Raw genomic sequence first — 22,703 nt, 5'->3', positions numbered from 1 at the left:
CACATCTCAGGGAATTGAGCTGCCATTTATGCTGGCAAAATTCCTGGTTCATTTGTCCCCCTGCCTTGAGAGCTCCACCTTTAAACAGAATCTACCTATACCATATGACCAAATGGGAGATACGGAAGTCTTGCAGAAAAGCAACTTTCTGAAAAAGCTACCACCTTTACTAACTGCTATGCCAGTGAAACACGTTGAATAAAGGGAAGGTATATAACAAGATTTTTTTAAAAAATAGATCCTATAAATCTTAAACTACCATTGACAGCAGAGAGATTAAACCAGATACTCTAAATCTTAAACTGCCGTTGCCAGCAAAGCAAACAATTGAGTACAGTTCTAAGTAACATAAAATACAAAAATTAATAGCATTACATTAACTGAGCTTTTTTTTTTGTTGGTAGTAAATGCCATAAGTAATTTTTATGTTACATTGTGGTGGGCTTGTGCTAGCATAAATAGTTACTGAATTGGAGCATAGATTCATATATTATAATATATTATAATTGCTGGCATACACAAAACACTCATTAATGTTTAATAGAGTCTGGAGATTCTGAGTTCTATAGACTGTGATTCATAAAAACATACAGAAAATGATTGGTGTCCTGTACTGCCCCTCAGATTTTATATCACAGGGCACTCATTTAGGGTTTTCATCACACTGAGGTGGGTATTGTTTAGAAAAAAAGTGTATTTTCTACTACAATAAATGTTAAATTATTGTGTGCAGTGCAGACATAGTCATGTCAGTCCTAAGATATTACAGAGAGACTATGGGTGAGATAATATCTTCTACTGGACAACTTTGGTTGCTGAGAGAGACCAGACCTGAAGAAGAGCGCTGTATGGTTTGAAAGCTTGTCTCTCTCAGCAACAGAAGTTTATCCAATGGAAGATATTACCTCACCCACAGTTAATTACTGTTTGTTAAACTTATTCTATGGAGAGCTTCCTTGGTTGACAAATTAATTTTCTTCAGTCCCCTGTTTTCCCCCATTGAGGTGGATCCGCTTCTCAAGCACTTCTGAAACTCATGCTGCTCTTACCCCTTTCTTCCTGCTTACTACTTAAAGAAAGAAAAATACTCTCTTCCCTTCCAGCTCAATGCTTTGTTTGCTGAGTGAGTGTTATGGGCAAGGGAACACCACATATGACCCCGCTGTTTGTCCCTATCACTAGATCTGCAGTTCAGCCCCATTTTCCAATGCTGCTTCATCAGTCTCTCTGAAAAAAACCCCAAAGGTTACTCAGTCTTCTGCTGCCCAATAAAGAGCCATTTATAACATTATAAAAGAAAAGGTTTAACAACCAATGGGATTAAATTAGGGATGGGTGAAATGAGAATGAGCCAAATTCCAGAATCTGAGACTAATGAATACTGAATTTTCTGTGAGGATAAAAATGTTCTAGATAAACTCCCATTACCAGTTAACATTATATTGGTACTTTTCCTGGTTTTCTTTGGACCAGAAGCAAAGTGCTGGAGTGCTGTGTTCTTTCAGCATTTCCAATTAAACTATTGTGTTAAAAAGAAAATATAAAAATATTTATCTTTTAAATGTTTGGGGTCTTTTGAGGGGATGGGGAAAAGTTGTTTAGAAAATTTACTGCATTAGGAGCTTGATCATCCTCCTCTTGAAATCAATGGCAAAACTCCAGTTGGCTTCACTGAGTCAGGATCAGGCCCTGTGTTTTCGTATTTACAGAGTAAATAAGGTTGTTGTGTTTGAGCTGTGCTTCCCCCCCACCCCAGGTCTCAATATAGAAAGACCTGCCAATATTTTTCTCACAAATATTTCAGAAGCCTAGTACGTGATCTGTCAAATCAAATCCATTACCTGAGCTGGGTGGAAACACAATTTTTGTTTTGTGGGGGGGAGAGGGAGAGGCTTTCTATTTGCCTAAACTATTAATGAAGAGCTCAGCTTGATGGACTTTGTTGTAGTGATAACTTGCTTAGTGCTTCCTTGTCTGATATGTCAAACATTGGTATGCTCCCCAATTACTTGTGCACTCAGTGCACTCTTTTAAAAGAACATAATTTTTTTTTTAAAAAAAGAAAACCATAAAGGTACCATCAAATGGGACCTGCAGTAATGGTATTAATTGAATAATTAATACTAATCGTGATGCCATGGAGATGTACCATAAGAACAACATAAAACCAAAAATTGGTATTTAAAAGGGAAATATGAAGGATTTATACAAAAACTACCCGTCTATTTTTAAATTAAGCTCTGCAATAAAATATTTATTAGACTTATATGTTGACAGCAGGTAATAGTTTCTCAGTCATGGTTACTAGCAGAGAGTGATGGGTTAAGTCTGTTAGCATGGGCAACCAGAGCCATCATGTTGCATTCGGCACTCTGACCTCTAGCCTTTAACATCATAGGCTTTTAAAAATATATAATTGTTTTAAAGCAGGGCAGTCTGTTGGCCAAATTCAGAAGTGATGCATGACATGGTTTAAGTTAGACTTCTTTACAATCAGTTAGGCTCCAGTACACCTACTTAAATCCTATTATGTTATATGTTGATATCTAGATCCTGCAATGAGCACTAGTGTGTGCAGACCCATGACCTTAAGTCTCTGCCCAGGTCTGGGGGCCCACCTGCATGGTGCTTATTGTAGGACTGGGGCCTGAGTTGATTTCACAGGGACCATGTGTAGGTGTGTTATTCATAGGTATAATAAAACTCAAGATGGGAGGAGAAATCCTGGCTTCATTGAAGTCCATGATCAAACTCCAACTGGCTTCAACAGGGCCATGATTTCACCTAGACTTTTTGGCATCTATTGTCTTGAACTCCACTCCACTCTTGTCACTTTTGCAAATGAAGTCACTTTTAAAAGATTTTAGCAAATCCAAGGAGATAGGAGGGGGAGGTAATCTGATCTATCCAGTAGAAGATTACTTCCACATCCATGCCACTTCAGCTCTGTTGATCAGCATGTTGAGGGAGAAAAGACAAGGCTCCACCTAATCCCTGATCCTGCCTATCTGGATGGGAAGAGGAGTAACAGCCCCATGGAGGCGGCTCTTTCACTCTCATCTCTAACAGCTGTAACGCTGGTAGCCTGAATAGAGGTGGTAGGAATATAGGACAAGAGACAATCTTGGCCTTCCTTAGTTCATGTTTGCGAAGCTCTCTGAAGTCCTCAAATTAAATACACCATATGAATTAAGATTCTTCTTAATTGTAGTGGGGATTGGTGAATTTCAGAGCATTGGACATTTGAGAATCTCTCATACTATTTTGGGGGCTAACAAATCTTTCCTGCCCTCTAATCTAGTTGCACATTGGTTTTTCCAAGAGGGTTTTAATTTAAATAAATGCATAGTTTTTGTAGCTAAATAAAAGCCTGTGCCTACAAAATTATCACATGAATAAATGAACACTTTATATTGCATTTAGTTTTTTCAATAGATTGTATCTCCCTCCCTCCCTCCTGCTTTTAGTCTATCGTTTTTTACTTTCCCACTAGCCCATTTTTTTGCCCTATTCCATTGCATTCTTTTTTTCTGCTTCCCTTCTCCTTTCGTTGCGATTTCTCCTAAGATGAATGCAAACCCAATAACGTCTGAGTCAGCTGAAAATGTCAAACTCATTATTTTGGACTGGCATCAAAATTTAGGCAAAATGAGTTGTCTAATAAATAATCAAATTAATCAGGGATTGAAAATCTCTGATTTAAACATTGATTCCCTTTGGGGAGATTGGACCCTGACCATTCCTTGTTAGTTGAGCTAGTTGGTGAAAACAAGGTATCATGGCTAGTTAGCAGCCCCTATCCTCTGGAAAAGGTTTATATTGTCAGGCTTTTCAGTCCAGGGTAAGTTAGGTGGCAGCATCTAGAATAAATAACTACTTATATTAGTTAACAGTCCAAGTGTACATCATTTCATCAGAAAATCCTGATGTATGACTCATAATCCATTACCTGGGTCAAGGTAGAGTGTAAATTTAGTAGCTATCCATTGAAAATTTCCCTCAGTTTGAACCTTTAACAGTGTGACTCTAATTTATTTTCTGTCCTTCAAAATCTGTGTCTTTTCCTGTTCCATCAGAGCATCATATGTCTTCTGACCAAATAGGTGTTAGGAAAATATCTATGGTTTGTTAGATTTCCACTCTTTCTGGGAGTTTACTTGAAGTGATTGTGGTGAGGAAATTATGAGGAAACTTTACCTACTGTTTGATAAACTGCCCCCATAGCTTAGTCCCTAGTCAGTGTTAATACAGGCAAAGCATTCCCTAACTCACTAAATCTGGTGAAGCATTTCTGAAATTGGGTGTGTTTCAGGCTGACTGGGAACAGATGCACATTGACTAATCTAATGAAGGTGAGATGGCGTGAACGCTAAACTATGCACTCCACTTATTCTTCAAATATGAATCTCCACTTAGCAAAATCTATTCAGCCTGTGCTGGCAACCCTATCGGGGTACCATTATAGCTGATGGGCTAGTTTGACACATCTGAAATGATATCTAGTGCCTTGCTTTAATAGTCCAAATGTTGTCCACTTCTGCTGTATCTATCTCCCTCCTTTTTAACAAATAACTGCTTTACTCAGGAAAGAACATCAGACTGCAAGGCTTCCCCATCCCCCCAAAAATGTTTCTCACCCTTTAACCTCTGTTACCAGAAGACAGCTGTCTAGATTGATAAACCAGACCAATGGATATAAAACCAGACTCACTCATGACTCTGATTCTAAATGGGAAACACCCCACAATGGAATAATCAGGGTAGTTCTGAGGCAGGGGGATAAATGGATACATTCAGAACTATGTCACACCTTTGTCAACTCAGACATGACCCTTTTAGAACTTCCAAAAAGGGTTAAGGGTTAAGATAATTTTCCCATTTTAGATTTTTGCATGTCTCTGGTTCCTGCTAGAACTTTCACAAGAATAGCTAGTCACACTTATCAGCTGAATTTTATAGATGCAAGAAGCTCAAATAAGTTTGGATAAAATAGGTAAAAGCAAACAAACTTTTCCTATTAGAGTCTCTTGAGGTCACAATAATTAGTCGTGCAGGCAGGAAGTTACCTGACCCACTCACAGGTCAGAGAATGACCAACTGTAATATCTTTTGAATTTTCCTTGCACATCTTTGAGGTATGATAATTATGACTACATAGAGAGCTCTAAAATGTACTGAGGTGGGGAAAACCAAACTGAAAACAACAATACAATGACCAACAGCCATTCCTCACTACTGTTTCCCAAACACACTTAAAAATAGAGATGAATGCAGGTGAATCTTTTATATCACAGTCTGGGCCCTGGCTGTATAAGATTACTTTTCCACAATATAAGGTGCATAAGTGCCTTTTCATCGTATGAAGAAAGCATGCCCACTGGCAAATGAATCATATTATAAAAATTGATTGTATCCCAAAAGGGAAAAATGTTATTGAAGATCCAATGGCCCGGGATGATACACCATTGATCACTGTAAAAAATACTTCCAGAAACTGGTTTTAATCTTTCCGCCAGAGCATTAGCAATTATTCTTTAGCCCATGGTGAGTAATGACGTGAGCTTCCCAGTTTCTCAATCGATAAAACATTTACCCTACCGCTACAAATGTGCTCTTCGCTTAGACAAGCAGAATTTTTCTTCCAATTACTCTTTTCTTAGTGTGACCTCATAAAATATTTTTGAACATCTTTCAAGGCTTTTTGAAGAAGAGGAACAATACTTTTCCTCCCATGTACTTTTCCTCCCTTTCTTCATTCTGTTTTGAGAAATAAGTCATTAAGCTTTCATAGGGCTGAGACTCTTGTTATACTGCATATTGGATGCTTTCCACTATTTCCTCCAAAACCCACTGCTGACATTCTAACTTGGCACATGAAAAGTGGTCAGAAAAGATACTAACTTTCATTCCAAAAGAATTTTTATATTTTATAAACAAGTACAAAAGCTGCCCCCAAAACTAAAAGATGCTGAACTGTTCTTGCATCTCTGCTGTAATGCTCATAAAACTATAGCTGTAGCTAATGAATAACAATCATAAAGCAAAGTGTTAGTAGGTTAATAAATATCTGAGCAGCAAATCAAATATGCCTGGATATAAAGATGAATGCTTATAAATGCCTTTTGATGATGGGACAGTTAATGTTCAATCAAGTTTTCCTTCCCAAGAGATTACATATTATCTCTGTGTATCAAAATCATACACACATCTAATGTAAAAAGTTCACAGCTGTTTTTTCAAGTTCTATCTGCCTTCTGCCTCGAACAAGGTGCATGTTAGTACATTTATTAGACGTTTTAATTCTCAGATTTGCACAGTGGAATTTAAGAGTCTAAAAGGGAGCCTGTTTCTTGCAGGCTTCTGAAGATTTGATAGAAGGAAAAAGTGTCACAGCAGAAACTTTCATGAAGGGCAGGAGAGTTAAATAGAAAACAGTATCTTCAGTACAGAATCCAAACGTTACCTAATACTAGTGTTATGAGCATATGCTTTGAACTGAACTCATAATAAAACTAGATTTGGAGGAGAGGTAGGAGCAGGAATAAAAATGGAAGGAAATGGAGGGTGAATCAAATGTCTTATAACCAGAAGCAGTGGGCTAGCCCCTCAGCTGGTGTAAGGCTAAGCAGTTCCATTGACTTAACTGACTTGAACCAGCTGGAGATCTGGCAATAGACAATAGTAATGATAATACATCATCTACTCTCCCAGTTGCAGTAACAGTAAAATATTCAATGTTTCTATGCTCAGGGTGGCAAAGGTGCAGAAAGAGCTTGTGGGAAATTGGCAGGAAAGACTATCAAGGGGAAAATAACTTCTGAAAATGAAAGTGCAAGTAATGACCCTGCCATCCACCCCTCTCTAATCTACCTCTTTTTTTGGTATATGATTTTTGGATGGAATGAAGGAAGAGGAAGCGGGAGCCACACTTGGCTGCTAGAAACCAGCCAACCAACCACTGCAAAAATGTGAATTACCTAAATCATCTGCATCAGGTTAGTGGCTTAATGGTGCAAAAATCTTACATGAAGGAGCTGGAACTACTCATATTTAACAAAAATTGGGCACTTTATTTATGTCCTTGGTAGTTTTAACAGCTCATTTTCATAAATGCCAAGGAGAAGTTAGGGGTATGTGCTTTAGGCTAATCTGCTATATGGCTGATTTAATTTGTTATATTTAAAACATTAAAATTTACAGAGACTTATGGGCAATGAGATGTCCTAAATACCATCACCTATAAGCTAGTCAAGAATGGCATATTTCTGTTTCTATGGTTACCGCTTGATTGCTTAAGACAAGTTTCACTGTATGTACAGTATTCTATAAATAGAACTGAAGTCTGAGTAGTTTATATAACACCAAGATGGAAGGGTCAAAGGCTGAGTTTAAAAGTTAAGTCATTGATCATTCACGTTTTCACTTGCAGGATGCTATATACAATTCAAAGATGTTTTCTGTGGGTGTCTCTTTATTACCCTGTCTGGAGGCTGTGTCTGTTATTCCCCTAGGGGAATTTCGGATTTTAGGCCCATTGGATTTGGAGGCATTGAATCTCAGCTTGGTGCCTGAAGTCTATTTTTAAACTGTAACCTTTATTTTGTAACTGTAACTGTGACTCAAAACTAGCTAGAATGTTGTCCCCCTTTGTAACTCCATTCCAGCAAAGAGATTTGGATGTCAGTACTTACTGCTGTGTTTTATTTTGTGCAATTACAGTAGCTCAGTCATGTTGTAAGTGTGGCCCATGGGCCAAATAGGACCCACAGAATTCAACAGTGTGATTTTTGTCTGCCTCCATATTTACTAGAGAGAGACATGACCCATTGAAACAACAGGTCACACCATGTGATTTATCTGGTTTGATTCAAGTGGCCCGAAACATGGGCTCTTGGCAAACTGCTTAACATGGCCCTGCTGATGAGTTCCCACCACTGTACTTTAAAGTTTTGGGTTCATGTGAATAAATATGCCAAAGAAATCCACATCCAAAACTAATGCTCTCCTGCTATGCCCACATTCATATCAGTAGCATGAGTCAGCTGCTGGAACCTATTCAGCCACAAAAGCAGGATAAGGAAATGCTCCTTTGCTCTCTGCTGCTCCTTAAAAGCCCTCTGTCTTGCTCCATGGCTGAAGTGCTACAGAATATGTACTATGGGTAATTTGTAAGCATTGATAAGGAAACCTATTCCCTTACCTTGCCAACCTGAAGGATGAAGATGATATAGTGGTTGACCCTGAAAGATCTTACGAAGGGTGGGGGTTGGGATAGCTAGCTATCTCTAAAGCATTGAGGAGAGAGTGGAGGGGTGACACCCACTGGTTTTAACCCATGCAGAAGCTCTATCAAGATAAAAGTGTAGGGTCCTAGGATCTCTTTGAGGGAGAGGTGCTGGAGTACACCAGAACTGGGTGTCCCACCCCATCCTTCCCTTGTCTCCATGGAGACTCAGTGAGCTGCAAGCTGGGTTGTAAATCTACAGCTCACTAGTGTTCTGTGCACTAATTGCTATGTGAAGCCTACTGCCAGGCACTTCAAGTTCCATAGTGTGCTTTGATGTGCTGCTATTTCCATCTTCTCCAAGGTTCAGTGGTATAAGATTCGATGTAAACATCTCACACAGGTCTAGGTAGAACCACAGCTGGAGTTCATAAGAACCACAGTTTCAACAAAAATAATCACCATCCTCACAATAATCCTTTATTAAAAAATCCTCACATTTGCTCAGAGATGGGCAAGGCAACCTCTGTTTTAATGGAATAACGAATTAAAGTCTTCCATATGCAACGTATAAAAAAATCCTAGTGTTTTATTTCTGATATGTGAACTGAATTGTAACCTGCATGTTGGTTAGTGACAGTCCTGATTTGAATAATGTATTACACTCTCACTGAAGCAATGTTGCACTTATATGTCTGATCACAATTTTAAAATGCCTGCTTCAGGCTTAGCAAAAGATACCTATCTGGTTGGTTAGCTGAAGTTCAGTGAATTCATTTTGTCAAATATCTATATCTCAGTATCCAAGTTAGTATGTCTTCAGTGCCTGAATGTGTATGAGCTCTCTCTGTGAATCCTTCAAGTGTGAGTTAATGCATGTTTCTCTGCATCTGCTTGCAATATTTTAACTTGCTGGCTTAACAGGTTTTAAGTATTGACACTGTGAGACGCTTCAGTAGATAGAATAACGAGAGTTCTGTAGCACATTAAAGACTAACAAATTTAATTTCTGCAGGCATAAGCTTTTGTGGGCTGCAACCCACTTCGTCAGATGCAAGAAATAGAAATCAGATAGGGGGTGTATATATATACATCCAAGGGTAAGGAACAACAATGGGGAGGGTAGGCGTTAGCAAAGTCCATTCAGTTAGAGTAGATGAGGCCTATTCACAACCATTGATTAGAAGGTGAGAATGTGTAAACAGTGACAATTACTTCTTGTAATGAGATAACCATTCCAAGTCTCTATTCAGACCCAATTTGATTGTGTCAAGTTTGCATATGAGTTCCAGCTCTGCAGTTTCTCGCTGAAGTCTGTTTTTGAAGTTTTTTTGTAGAAATATGGCAACTTTCAAGTCAGCTACAGAGTGTCCTGGGAGATTGAAATGCTCTCCGACTGATTTATATCTGATGTGTGTTCATTTATTCTTTTGCCTAGTGACAGTCCGGTTTGGCCAATGTACATGGCAGAGGGGCATTGCTGTCACATGATGGCATATATTACATTAGTAGATGTGCAGGTGAATGAGCTCCTTATGGTGCGGCTGATGTGGTTAGGACCTGATGTGGTTAGGTCACTAGAGTCGATGTGCGGGCAGAGCTGGCAACGGGGTTTGTTGCAGGGATAGGTTCCTGGGTTAGTGTTCTTGTTGTATGGTTGCTGGTGAGTATTTGCTTCAGGTTGGGGGACTGTCTGTAAGCAAAGATAGGTCTGCCTCCCACGGCTTGAGCAAGTGAGGGATCATCTGCTAGGATAGGTTGTAGATCCTTAATGATGTGTTGGAGAGACTTTAGCTGGGGGCTGTAGGTGATGGCCAGTGGTGTTGTGCTTTCTTTGTTGGGTCTGTCCTGTAGTAGGTGACTTCTGGGTACCCGTCTGGCTCTGTCAATTTGTTTCTTCACCTCTCCAGGTGGGCATTGTAGTTTTAAGAATGTTTTATGGAGATCCTGTAGGTATTTGCCTCTGTCTGAGGGATTGGAGCAAATCCGGTTGTATCTTAGGGCTTGGCTGTAGACAATGGATCTTGTAATGTGTCCAGGGTGGAAGCTGGAGACATGAAGATATGTATTGTGGTCAGTTGTTTTTCGGTAGAAAGAATGAGAACTTAGACTTAGAAGAGCATAAATTCTGGCCTTTAGATGGCAGTGTGTACCTGTTGAATATTACTTTTTATCATCAGAGGGTGAATCTGCAGAGCAGAAACAATTTCTACAGTAAAACTCAACTGAGGTTGTCCTATAAAGCTAAAATAAAATGGAGATCACATCTACAATCTTATCAGGATTCTACTGTTGATATATGGTTGTGGAAAACAATGAAGTTGCTATGCAGAACATTTTTTAAAAGTGCTGAAAATAATAATGTTTAGGCATGGACTCACCAAAGGAAAGGTGATCTGAGTTAAAGTTGTCACTTTTTAGCTTTGCTTTACTCCATTGTGGAAAGGTACTGCAAACATCTTACAAAAGTTCATCTGACCTTTGTGTGCTGTAATAGCTAGACACCATGGACCAAATTTTATCCTCAGACACATGTATTATCTTATCAATTTCAAGGAGACATATGTGCATGTATTTGAGGGCAGAAATTTGACCCATGGGGTTATTCAATCACAGAACAGTAGCCCTACACCTGAACCTTCTTCTGATTGCCAGATTTTTGGGGTCTAATTTTTTTAAATGTGTGGGCAAGTCAATATGCCTGTTAGTGATTAATGTGTAGTGTATGCATACATTGTTTATAAAAAGGCATGTGGCATATTTTAGGAATGAAATTTTGTTGTATAGTATGATACTTCTGTGGGTTAATAAACAGCTCCCAGAACAGGTAGAAAACTAGCAGGACAATATAAATGGCTCAGTAATCAAGTAAGCTTGATGTTTACATAGTTTGAGTCAAATTATGCTATCAGTGCCTGTATACTTCAATGTTTTGGCATAAAAAGATATAGATACACCTGTTAAACCCTGTTAAATTAGTAGGGTAGCATAGATGCACTTGAGAGCAGAATTTGTTTCCAAGAAAAAAAGAACATTTTGATTTATTCTGCTTAGAATAGCACCTGTTTTAAATAAGATTGAGCCTAAAAAGGTTAAGAATGATATTTTTATCACCATAAACAAGTGTTTGATTCCTGTGTGGGTTTTTGTGTTAGGCTTCCATTTAGTGGTACAGAAGGGAATCACTATTTCTGCCTATCACTTTGCCAACAGTTTCATATTATTTTCAGATCTACATGTAACCCCAAAGAAATACCATTGCTCCTAAATACATGACAAGTGTTTTAATGTACTCTCACATATCAGTAATTACTTAGTTGACTTTTCAGTTAATCTAAATTGGCCCAGTAATAATGGAAGCCAAATACACAATTCTTGAATGAAAATTATGACTGAATTAATCTGCAAGAGCCATCTTTTGCCACCTTTTGGTGCAAATATTTTATCCTGCATGAAACTGTGTGTTTATATACATATACCCTTTGATAGTGGTATACCTGTCTGTGTCCTTGAACTGATTTGTGTATTCATTAAGACCACACTCCTGTGCTCACTGACGTGAATGGCAAAACTCCCATTGCCATTGCCTTCATCAGTGATGAAGGGTCAGAGCCGTAAGTGTTGAGCTTGCTCCTGTTGAAGTCAGTGGCAAAACACTCATTGAATGGCATGGAAACGTCTATACGCTAAGCACTTCTGCAGATCAGACCATTTATTTAGGCATCTATGTTTGAACTTGGGACCCTAGCTTTAGGTATCTGTATTTGAAAATTTCAGGGAGGTAGTATGGGCTAGGAAATGGATGGGGAGTTAAAAATTCAAGGTTCTACTTCCAGCGCTACCACTGGTCTGCTGGGTGACCTTACAGAAGCCACTCTCTGTGCCTCTCTTTCTCCTCCCACCTGATGTCTGTCTTGTCTATTTATAGTGTAAACTCTGTGGGAAAGGGAACTCTCTCTCCCCATGTGTTTGTACAGCACTTACCACAATGGAGCCGTGATGTAGGTCATCTAGTCTTTTGATGGCAGGACCATATATATCTACACCATCCCTGACAGGTGTTTGTCTAACCTGTTCTTCAAAACCTCCAACCTCCCTTGGTAACCTATTTCAGTGCTTACCTATTCTCATAGGTAGAAAGCTTTTCCTGATAGCTAACCTAAATCTTCATTGCTGCAGATTAAGCTGATTACTTCTTGTCCTATCTTCAATAGACATTGAGAACGATCAGGGCTCCCACATGGGGGGAAAAAAGGATACACTTTACTGGGGCCTAGAGGCTCTGGAGGGCCTGGCTCAGGTTGCAACCCCCATTACCATGAAGAAATTTTTTTTCATGGCTCGTGAGATTGTATGTATGGGATGAGGAATTGTGGTATGTGTGTGGGAGGGGGTCCATGTTACAAGTTTGAACTGGGCCCAAAAAAATTGTGCTTGGGCTCTGAGAACAATTGATCACCGTCCTCTTTGTAACAGCATTTAACATATTTGAAGACTGTTATCAACCCCTCTCCCCTCCAGTCTTCTCTTGTCAAGATTAAACATGCCCATTTTTTAACCTTTCCTAGAGGTTTCGAAAACCTTTAATCATTTTTGTTGCTCTCTTCTGGACTCTCTCCAATTTGTCCACATATTTCTTAAAGTGTGGCACCCAGAATTGGATGCTGTACTCCAGCTGAGACCTCACCAGTGTGGAGTGGAGCAGAACAGGTTCCTTCTGGGTCCTACATACAACACTCCTGTTAATACACCCCAGAATGATATTACACTATTGGCTCATGTTCAATATGTTATTTTCAACCAGTTGTGCACTCACCTTACAGTAATTTGATCTGATGCTTCAACACAATAATGGTATTTCAAAAGTGCTGAACACACAATCTCCTGTTAACTTCAGTGAGAGCTGCTAGGGGATCGGCACTTGTGAAGACCAGGTCCCATATTAAGACTCCTAACTTTAAGCACCCACTTTGGATAATCTTGGCCTTAACTACTTACCGTCCTACTTCTTTGTAGGAAACGATTCACTTTTAAATAGCTATGACCGTACATGGCTTTGGACACTTGGGATCTAATTCTGGATTGGTTACCCGCATTGTTTTTCTTGAGTCAGGACTGTAGAGTCAGGCCACTATGGGGTTCCTAATGTGTTTGCATTAGGATTTGCGGGTACATAGTGACACCTAAAATAGCTAGAGGAGTCCAGGTTCAAACTGAATTCAAACTTTGTGTTTAGGCAGTTGAATTTGTTATAAGTATTATCTCTTGTCACTACCTTTCTCTGCAAATCTAAACTTTTACTGATTAGTGAAGTCCCAGTAATATTTTCATTTTATTTTAGCAGTTAGTTACTATTTTATGGTGGATATACTCTGACCCACAGTCTGAAGACATAAAAGGAATCATGAATATGAAGTGCCTCCTTTCGAATCACTGAAATCTGAACTTGCGGCAGAACTCACTTCTCACGTGACCTACAAAAATATAAACTTTATTTTAATATGAAGAAATGTTTTTTGCTCAATTTACAATATAGTGCTTTAAATAGTGCAGTATAAATGCAGATGTAAAAACAGAATTTCATACACAACAGAAAACGTCTTCTTTCATTTTGGCACCATAACACTGCATTCACATTATTGCCTCATATTCAGCTATACCCGAATGGATATTATACACTAGTATGCATCTGCTTAACATGATCTGAAAACAAATAGAGCCTATATGTGCAATTTTTAGCCTGCGAAGGACTGTTAAATTGAGAAAAGGCAACTGTGATAGGGCACTTTATTATGGGGAAAAATATGGAATGCAGTCTGACACATCTACTATAATGTGGACCAAACCATACGGGTTCTTGTACCCCTACTCCCCTAACATTGTTTGTTTGTGCCACAGTCTGTTAGTTGTGAAAGCACACACTTCTCATGGTCACACAAACAAGTCTCCTCTGTGTTTTGGAATATTGTGCCATGGAAGGTGGGCACTCCATGTAAAGGAAAAGGATGTGCATGTTTTGTTTGTGTAATAGCCTGCCTCATAGTCACTGAGATCTTATTTTTCACAGGATATCTACGCGTTAGACAGAGAGCAAGCAGGTGTGTATCTGCAATAACCATGAACTGGCAGTTTTAACTGACAGCTCATGGGTCCAGCAGGTTGTTGCTTTGATTATGTACATGTATGTTTTGACTAAATACATTTTGGCTTTCTGGGAATCATTTTGTGTACTTTTAAGGATAAACGTGCCTGGAATGGAAATGTACAAGCACATCCATGTACTTACATTGCTTCTGCTTTAAACGTGAAAATTATTCAGAACATCTGAATGTGCTTTGTGTTACAAAAACATATACTAGGAAATATAAAACTGCTGCAGAAAGGGTCCTAAATGATGCTTCATATTGCAACATTTGAATGTTGTTTAAGTTCAATTTTATGTTGTTCATTCCTTGAGGGCAGCAAGAACAAAGGCAGGTATATTTATGTTACATCTGTGCATCTCTTACCAAGCCAGCTATTTGCTGATTGTAAGTACTATCAATTTTGACTTTTCCTACAGTGATCAAAGAGAAATGAAAAACCAGTGCAATATGAGGAAGAGGAGTTTCATCTTCTGCAATAGTTTCGTTAGTGTTTAAGAGAGACTTTCATAAAAGTGCATCTGATTAGGCCCCAGTTCAGCAAAAGCACTGTAGCACATCAGTAATCCCAATGAAGTGGATAGGGCTATTCATTTGCTTACCTTTAAGCACATGTTTAAGTGATTTGTATTTGTTACTATACATGCGGTTTACCCCTCACCCCCAAAAATGTAGCTAGGTGTTTCATTTGCAAAGCATGAAGCTGATTGTATATTGTTGAACAAGTGGAACTTTATTAAACCCGGTGCACTGCTCTGTTCATGTGGCTGAGTTGCTTCTAGCCTAACTCCCGATGTCCCATGTTTTCCTGGGGTCCTTTCAATAATAGTGCCTCCAGGACTCCACGGGCCCTCTGACTGCAGTTCCCTTAATCATGTTACACTAGGAAAAGGAATTTAGGGTGCGGCTTGCATGAGCATTGTGCTTTGATGATCAAAGACAGTTTCTTTGGTTGATAGTATTTTCATCTTTTAGTTTTTGTTGCAAATTCAGATATCTTATTTATGTACAGTTCTCTTTTTTGTTTGTGCCTTGTACACCTTTTAGTAGTATGTGAAGAACTTTATCACTGAAGATAAACAGGAGGAGAAATTATTTGCATTCTTTGCAATGGTAAGGCTAGAAATAAGATGGATTTAAATTGAGACCAGAAATCTTTAGCTTATATCATTTTCCCACTCAGACATCCTGAGAGAAGAGAAATCAAAGTCACTTGAAATCCTACTAGTCACTACCTGAGATACATCTATGGTACTGGAGAAGGACCAGGGATGGGATGTGATCCTACAACTGGAAGAAGTGGGAGTTCTGGGCATGGAAGTGGTTGCAGGATCAAGTCTTAAATAGAGTCCTATCAAAAACAAACTAATAAAAACCAAACAACAAACCAAATCATAACCCAATCAAACAAAAAGCTTAAAAAGAGTCTGTGGCCAAGACCAAAAAAAAAAAAAAAAAAAAAAGGCCAGTGATTTTTGGGTGTCCTCATTTTTGGACTCCTATCTTGTCATAATTTTGGCAGGCGGTGAACTTCACATCTATGTCTGAAGCCCACTGAATTGTGGGTGCTCGCTACCTCTGAAAATTGGGCCCTGGGTCTCAGTCTGAGCACTCAGAAAAGAAGGCACTCGGCCAGTAGACAGTTTTGAAAATATAGGCCCAAATATGTTCATCCTTTCAAGATCAGCACTGATGTTAATTCCAGTCTTGCAAGGTGATCTTTCATTTACTTCTAGGTTAGGCATATCCCTTTCTATCTCCTCCTCTGTATTCTGTGGAACTATAATTAGATGTGTAAAAACTGCTCATCTCTGTGGTATTTAAGTACCATTAATCCTACATATACTCTCCATCTTATAGAATAGAGCCTAGTTCATTGATGGAATTTTTATTTTTGTTTTTAAATCACACTACAATATATGTGCTAAACTTGTAATGTGCTTGATTATCTCAGCTGCCAGGTCAATGAAAGCATAAAGCTCTTCGTCATTCCATAATCGTCCATTTCAGTAGCATTCTGCTGATAGTCATCTCAAGAGAAGACTCCAAAAACAGTTGCAAACCATGTGAAAAAGGTGAGGCAAGGTAAAATGTGTGTATGTGTTTTTAAGAGACTATCCCTAGGAAAATGTGCTCTTTCTGCCAGCATTGTACTGTATTTACACAGAAACTATTCAGGCACATGTGTTTTCAAAGAAGTTGCAATTTCCTGTCAGATTTTTTGCAGATCCTTTCTAACAGCTGTAGATAGAAATCCAGCTACTCTTGCAATGAATGACCTTCAGTGTTTGGAACCTGGAGAGTAAACAAACATTTATTCTACTGAGAAACCTTGCCATGGACATAACGTTAACATTACTATGCATTACCCTTCTGTGACAGTTTATTAGCTGCTAATCCTATTTCTACACAACAGTTATGAGTTCTTGAAACTGAAGCATTTTTATAATCAAGTCAATCCTTCAGTGCACTTTAAGAATTTCAAATGTTAATGAGCTATGCCAATAATACGGATTACCTCAGGTAGAAATTGACAAAACATCATTTTCATTTTTGTGTGAACATTTTGTTTTGACAATGTTTGTTTTACCTTACAGATCACTAGTTTCCATAAATTCCTTATATCTTAGTAACATAGAGGATATTTTTAAACATAGCTCTTACACAATATTACATTAAATATTTGTTCAGCTGATTAAAACAGTTGTACATTTATTTAATGTTTGAACAGTAAACAGTTTATTGAGAACTGAAATGTCTTTTTACGCGCACACAGCCACACACACAGCCACACTCAGGTCTCATTAGAAGGGCCTCTGTTATGAGGTTGCTCCAACTAGGCTACCAAGCACTGGAGATCCTCATATAAACACTCTTTTCATAAGTACTTCAATCCTAGTTCTACAGTTAGTAGATGGCATTAATGGTAGGACAGTAGAGTGGTGATAGGGCCTTTGGGAAGGAAAATACTGTACTATATTTCAAATTAGCTGAAACATTTATCTTACACACAGGGAAAAAACAGTCTTGTGTTAATAACAGCTCAAATTTAGTCTCAACAGTAGCAGTCAGTGCCCTTAGCATGTGGCATTTTGACTAGAGAGAAACTGAAAAACCTCTAGATTATTGTGAAGAATGGCAAGCATAGAGTTACGAATGATTTGCAGCTTAAACTCTTATTCTGTTGTACATTGAAACTGACAATTTTGAGGGAAACTTTTTTCCCTTCCAGATGTATCTTTATGGAAAGAATAAGGGGACTATGATGAAGGAAGGTCGGTGAGTGGGGAAAGGACCCTTTGGTCATGTTTTAGGTGAGCGGCAGACACCACTGATTTGGTTGACTTAATGTACCCTCTCTACACACAGGCACATCAAACATCATTTGAAAACTTATTATGTCTACGTTAAGGTGAGGTATGATGTTGAACTGTCAAATGGTGCCATTGCTACAGAGATGGGGATAAACAATGACACCATTAACACATTAAAATGACCACTTTGAAATATCTGCATTCATTTCTGTTAGTTAAATGATGCTATGTATCATAAAATTGGATTTCTTTATGACCTCAAAGCAACAACAACTTTAGATCACAACAACAATCTAAAGGGTAAAAAAAATCAAATACATTTGTACAGCTATCATTGCAATGTAATAGCACTGGTTGACATTTCTAGTCAATGGAATTGTCATCTTGCTCATCATTATGATCTCTGTTGGGTTACTGCAGTCTTTGCTGCCTTGGCAAATGCACAGTTCTGTGCAAGGAAGATTGTTCTGATTACAGATGCAATAGATTTTGCAGTGACCCCTACTAGTACAGGCACAAATAAAGTCTTGTAGAAGCTCAAATACCATTGGGCCTTTGACAAATACAGAAAGTAGTTCATCCTAACCTCCCGACATTTTTCCATCCATATTTCAATGGTGATCAATATCTGATTTAGGTGCAAAGACATCCAAATCTTTGTTTGCCAACATGCTCTTGACATGCTGTTCAAAACTGTCCTCTTGTGGTGGCCAGTTACTTTTCCTTTTTGATGGCTAGATTGAGACACAAGCAGTTCAGGACCCTGTGGGTCTTACAGTTCTGCTACCAACTTCCTTGTTGCAGAAATTGTGGCTTGTTGATCACTCGCTTCCAGTTTGGTGAGATCTCTGAAGTGGTTATTTGCCTTTTTTTTTTGGATAATGTTAAACACTGATTTTTTTCCCCCTCAATATCAAATATCGATGACACAGAGTCATATCCTGTGAATGCATGTTCAGCGGGAAGTATGTTGCAGAAGTCAGGAGTGAGTGCATCATAAATTGCATGCACTGGTATGAAGTGATGCTTGTCAGTTATGATGGTGCCTGTTTCAATCCATGTGTTATCTATGTGTACCATTTTGGGAAAATAGTGAACAGCAAGGACCAAAACATCTGTACCAGGTTACTTAATTACTATGGTTCCTTTGATACCAAGAGACCCAAAAGCCATATTGGCACATATCGTATGCAGAAACATCCTTGTGTCCACTTCCTCTTGAGTTCCGTTCAACACCTTTACTGGTGATGGACTTTGCTACTTTACCATTGGAAAAGCCTCCAGGAAGAATAGGTGTTTTGTATTGGGTGTGCTCCTACGCTCTCAAGTGCATTTTGAACTGTATATTTACAGAGGAAGTTTACAAGTGACTTGCTTGTTGGATACCACTTTTAGAAATGTTTTTCCATGGAAGCACAAGTGGTTCACCAACCACCTGGTATTTTTTGCATCCAACCTTAGATACTGTCTGGCAGTCTTTCTGCACTTTTCACAGAGTTACTCTTGTTATATCTTTCAAAGAATTTGATTATAGAATTAGCATGGTCAAATCCTTTAAGGACCTGCCTCAGTGCTCAGCAGCCAATTCATCGAATATGTGGAGTTTGTGTCCTGCCGTCATTTGTATGACAGTCATGGCATCTCTGATGCACACTGTGATTTCTTTGTTGCTGCTCTTAGCTCATTAATTTTTTTCACCTTGAGTTTCCAGCTGATGCACTACTTCAGCTTTGTCTGTTCTTTTCATTGTTCCATCAATATGGAAGAGGGACGTATTGGCACAGTCATACTTGGTTAATGAGAACAGTTGCCATTGAAACATTATCTCTGCATCTTGCTAAGGACATGACTCTGTGGAAAGCAATTTCTGGACTGCTAGCTGCTGTCATTATCCCTCCCTTGCCAGACTTAAATTGGGTCATCTTGGCCATGTCAGCAAATATTTTGAGGTCAGATTTATTGACTGCGCTGGAGAAGCTACATGTCCCATCAAATTTCAGTGCACCTCTCACAAATCTCTCCATTTGTTCATCACCAACATCTGCTATTCAGTAGAGTTTTTTTGTAGATCTGATGTTACATTCAGTCCAGTAGATAAGTTGATAAGCACCTCTGGTTGTGATTCAGGGTCTGGTGGGTTTATCATACTATTGATGACATGGTTGGTAAGAGCTGTAACTTGCTTTTCATCCCTCTTCAATGCAAAGAAGGAATTTATTCGTGGACTTTGTCTTCACTACTTCTTGTTAGGCTATTTCTTTCTTTCATAGCGCTGTGGATTGTTATCTCTAACACTAACCCTGACCTGTGCATAAGTGTCACACTGAATTAAAAAGCTAGTTTCTAGTGTATTTCAAAGGCTAGTAGTTCTGCATGCATAGGCAATTACAAATTAAAACCTTCTACCAGGCAGACTGGATGCTACAGTGTACGTACAAAAAGCTTAAAAATGGAGAATCATTACATTTGGAATTCACATTCTAAACATTTTATTTGATCCAAACATCATTTTTCTGGGTCTTCCTTTTCATGCGAAAACCACAAAAGGGTCAGTTTGGGATTGAAATAACTTTTTATTGATTTTTTTTCCCCCAGTATGCCAACAAACTGAAAAATTATCACTCAATTATTTGCTCAGCCCTACTTCAGATAATGCCTCCAATAACTCACATTCAACTCTTCTGCTTTAGGTGAGTTGCACAGGTATAAGTGATTGGAATTTAGTAAACCATCTGCTGGTGAAGTACAAGATGGAATGCAATACAGCTCACTCTCTCTCAACTGTGTGGGCTAAAAGGTGTAAAAAGTAGCTAAAATTTACTTTTGTCACTACAGTCAGAAGATCTGACCCTGAATATTTGCATGGAACAGATCTGGTGAACAAGATGTCATTTTTGCAAAGTCATATTTCAAAGTACACTTTAAAATTGTGACAAAACAGGGACCATAGCACCTTTCCTCAAAGGAGTTCACTGCTCTTTAATTAATGAATCCTCATAATCCCCTGTGACCTAGGTAGTCCTTATCATTATTTTACTGAAAGGGACAATATGGCACAGATATGTTAATTGGCCTGTTCAAGGTTACACAGTAAATCAGTGAAAGAACTGGGAATAAAGCCACCCAGAACTCTAACACCCAGGTGCATGCGTGTACCCTTTTAGAACAAACCTAATCTTTAGCATAAAGGAACTACATTGTACTCATGCTTATCAATGCATCATAAAGGACTAAAATTAAATCCTTGCTTCTCCCCTCACCCAAATATAATCTAAGAGCTGGATCCTGCTCACTTTGAAGTCAGTTAATTTTTTTTGCCATTGATTTTTATGAGAGCAAGTTTGGGCCCCCAAGAAGCCTGGGATTGAAATTTACATAAATGTCAACAATCCTAGTGTTTGGCAAACATTAAAAGGAGGTAACGCACAATCTAAATCAGAGCGGGAATTACCCTGTGTATCCTGAGTTATGAGGCCCTGCACATATGAAATAACAGTTAGTTGAAGAGAATGTTTGGATGCGTTTGATAATCTAGGTTTCCGTTAACGTCATTCAGACTTTTTGCTTTTTTAGTTCTCCATTCTTTTTGATGAAACTGTTTGTATTAATAATGCTTTCAGTGCCCACATCTTCAGAGCTGGCCAGCTGCCCTTATTACATATCCTATCATTTGATGCTGGGATTATTTTTAGTCAGGCTCAGTGCAGTAGAGTAGAGGATGTATAATATGCAATAAAAGCTAAAAAAAAACATGTCAAATGTTTTGTAGTAACTGATATATTTAAATCCAAATTTAGTTATGTTCTTTTCTATTCGATGGGGCCTAATCTCTGCTCCATACATGTTCATAATTTCTGTTGGAATTAATGGGAGCTATTTGCAGATGCAGAATAAACATCATTATTTGCAATACAGAAACATCTACACATTCCATCTGAAATTGGAGCCTTAGTGTTCTAAGTGCTGTACATGTATGCCTTGCAGAGAAAGCCCGTGCTCAGTCTAATATACAAGACAGACAAAGGGAGAGAGAGAGGAAGTATTATTATCTCCATTAAATGGATGGAAAATTAAGGCGCAAGGTGATGAAGTGATGTCTACAATGTCACCCAGAAAGTCTATGGCAGAGCTGGGAATTTAATTCAGATCTCCTGAGTGCCAGTCCAGTCATTTAGCCACCAGACCAAATTTCTTCTCTTAGAGCTCTTGAGTTTGTTTTTTTCAGAAGAGTTGAGTACCAATAACTCCAGTTTAGTCAATGTGAGCACCGAGTGGTGCTCAGTAACTGAAAATCAGTTTCCCAAGCCAAAGCTGGCGGGGTCTTGGACATTACCTGCTGACTAAGGTGCTTCACATTCATTCAGGGGTCTGTACGTGTGAAAAACTGTAGGATGGTCATTTCGCTAAGCAAAAGCGTTGGTGACTTCAAAGATCACTTATGAATTATATCCAAGACTGCTGCATTACAGTCATCTGAAAAGTGTGGTGAATTTGCACACGTTGCAGCAGTTTGTAGTGCACCATAATTCTGCAAAGTTCAGCAAAGTGTCAGAATGGTTTTATAGACACTTTGCAAAATTTCTCAAACTACATCAATTCCTGCAGGATGCTGTTACCAACGACACTGCAGTGATCTAACAGTGCACACTTGTTTCATATGAAATAACAATTCTTGAATTCAGAAATGTCAAAACAATTAATACAGAACTGGTGCTTCATTGCTAATGTCTTAGAGTAACACAAGAAAATTAAGGAGCCTGCGGTAGTACTTTTTCATGTTCATAAAAAGTTAATTCAGGGGACGAAGGGTACTTTAAGGGTGCCTTGGAGTAACAATTTGCATTGATGAATGAATAGCATTATTTTCCTGAGTCTTTCCCAGAATGTGAATTGTGAAACAATGGGGGAGAAATCCACTGAGGAATGATAGATACCACTATTCATTACATGAAGGTTTACTGTCTTTAAAAGATTTGTGCAAATTAGAACTAAAAGGCATTTGGACAAATTCTGCTGTAAGTT

General features: G+C 38.6%; 1 long non-coding RNA gene across 1 annotated transcript in view; it reads left to right on the top strand.

Annotated features, from left to right (window-relative positions):
• LOC137167063 (uncharacterized) overlaps nucleotides 1-22,703 on the top strand; it is a 125,058-nt gene that overhangs the window by 14,634 nt on the left and 87,721 nt on the right. The window contains exon 2 of the long non-coding RNA XR_010923958.1: nucleotides 6,908-6,995. This is a non-coding gene — a long non-coding RNA (uncharacterized lncRNA). The remainder of the gene's footprint in view (nucleotides 1-6,907; nucleotides 6,996-22,703) is intronic.

Source organism: Emydura macquarii, unplaced genomic scaffold (genome assembly GCF_026122565.2).
Source record: "Emydura macquarii macquarii isolate MOO-44397 ecotype Brisbane River unplaced genomic scaffold, CSIRO-AGI_Emac_v2 contig_2897, whole genome shotgun sequence".
In the NCBI taxonomy this organism is placed as follows: Eukaryota; Metazoa; Chordata; order Testudines; family Chelidae; genus Emydura; species Emydura macquarii.
This window is presented reverse-complemented; position numbering and strand designations above follow the sequence as displayed.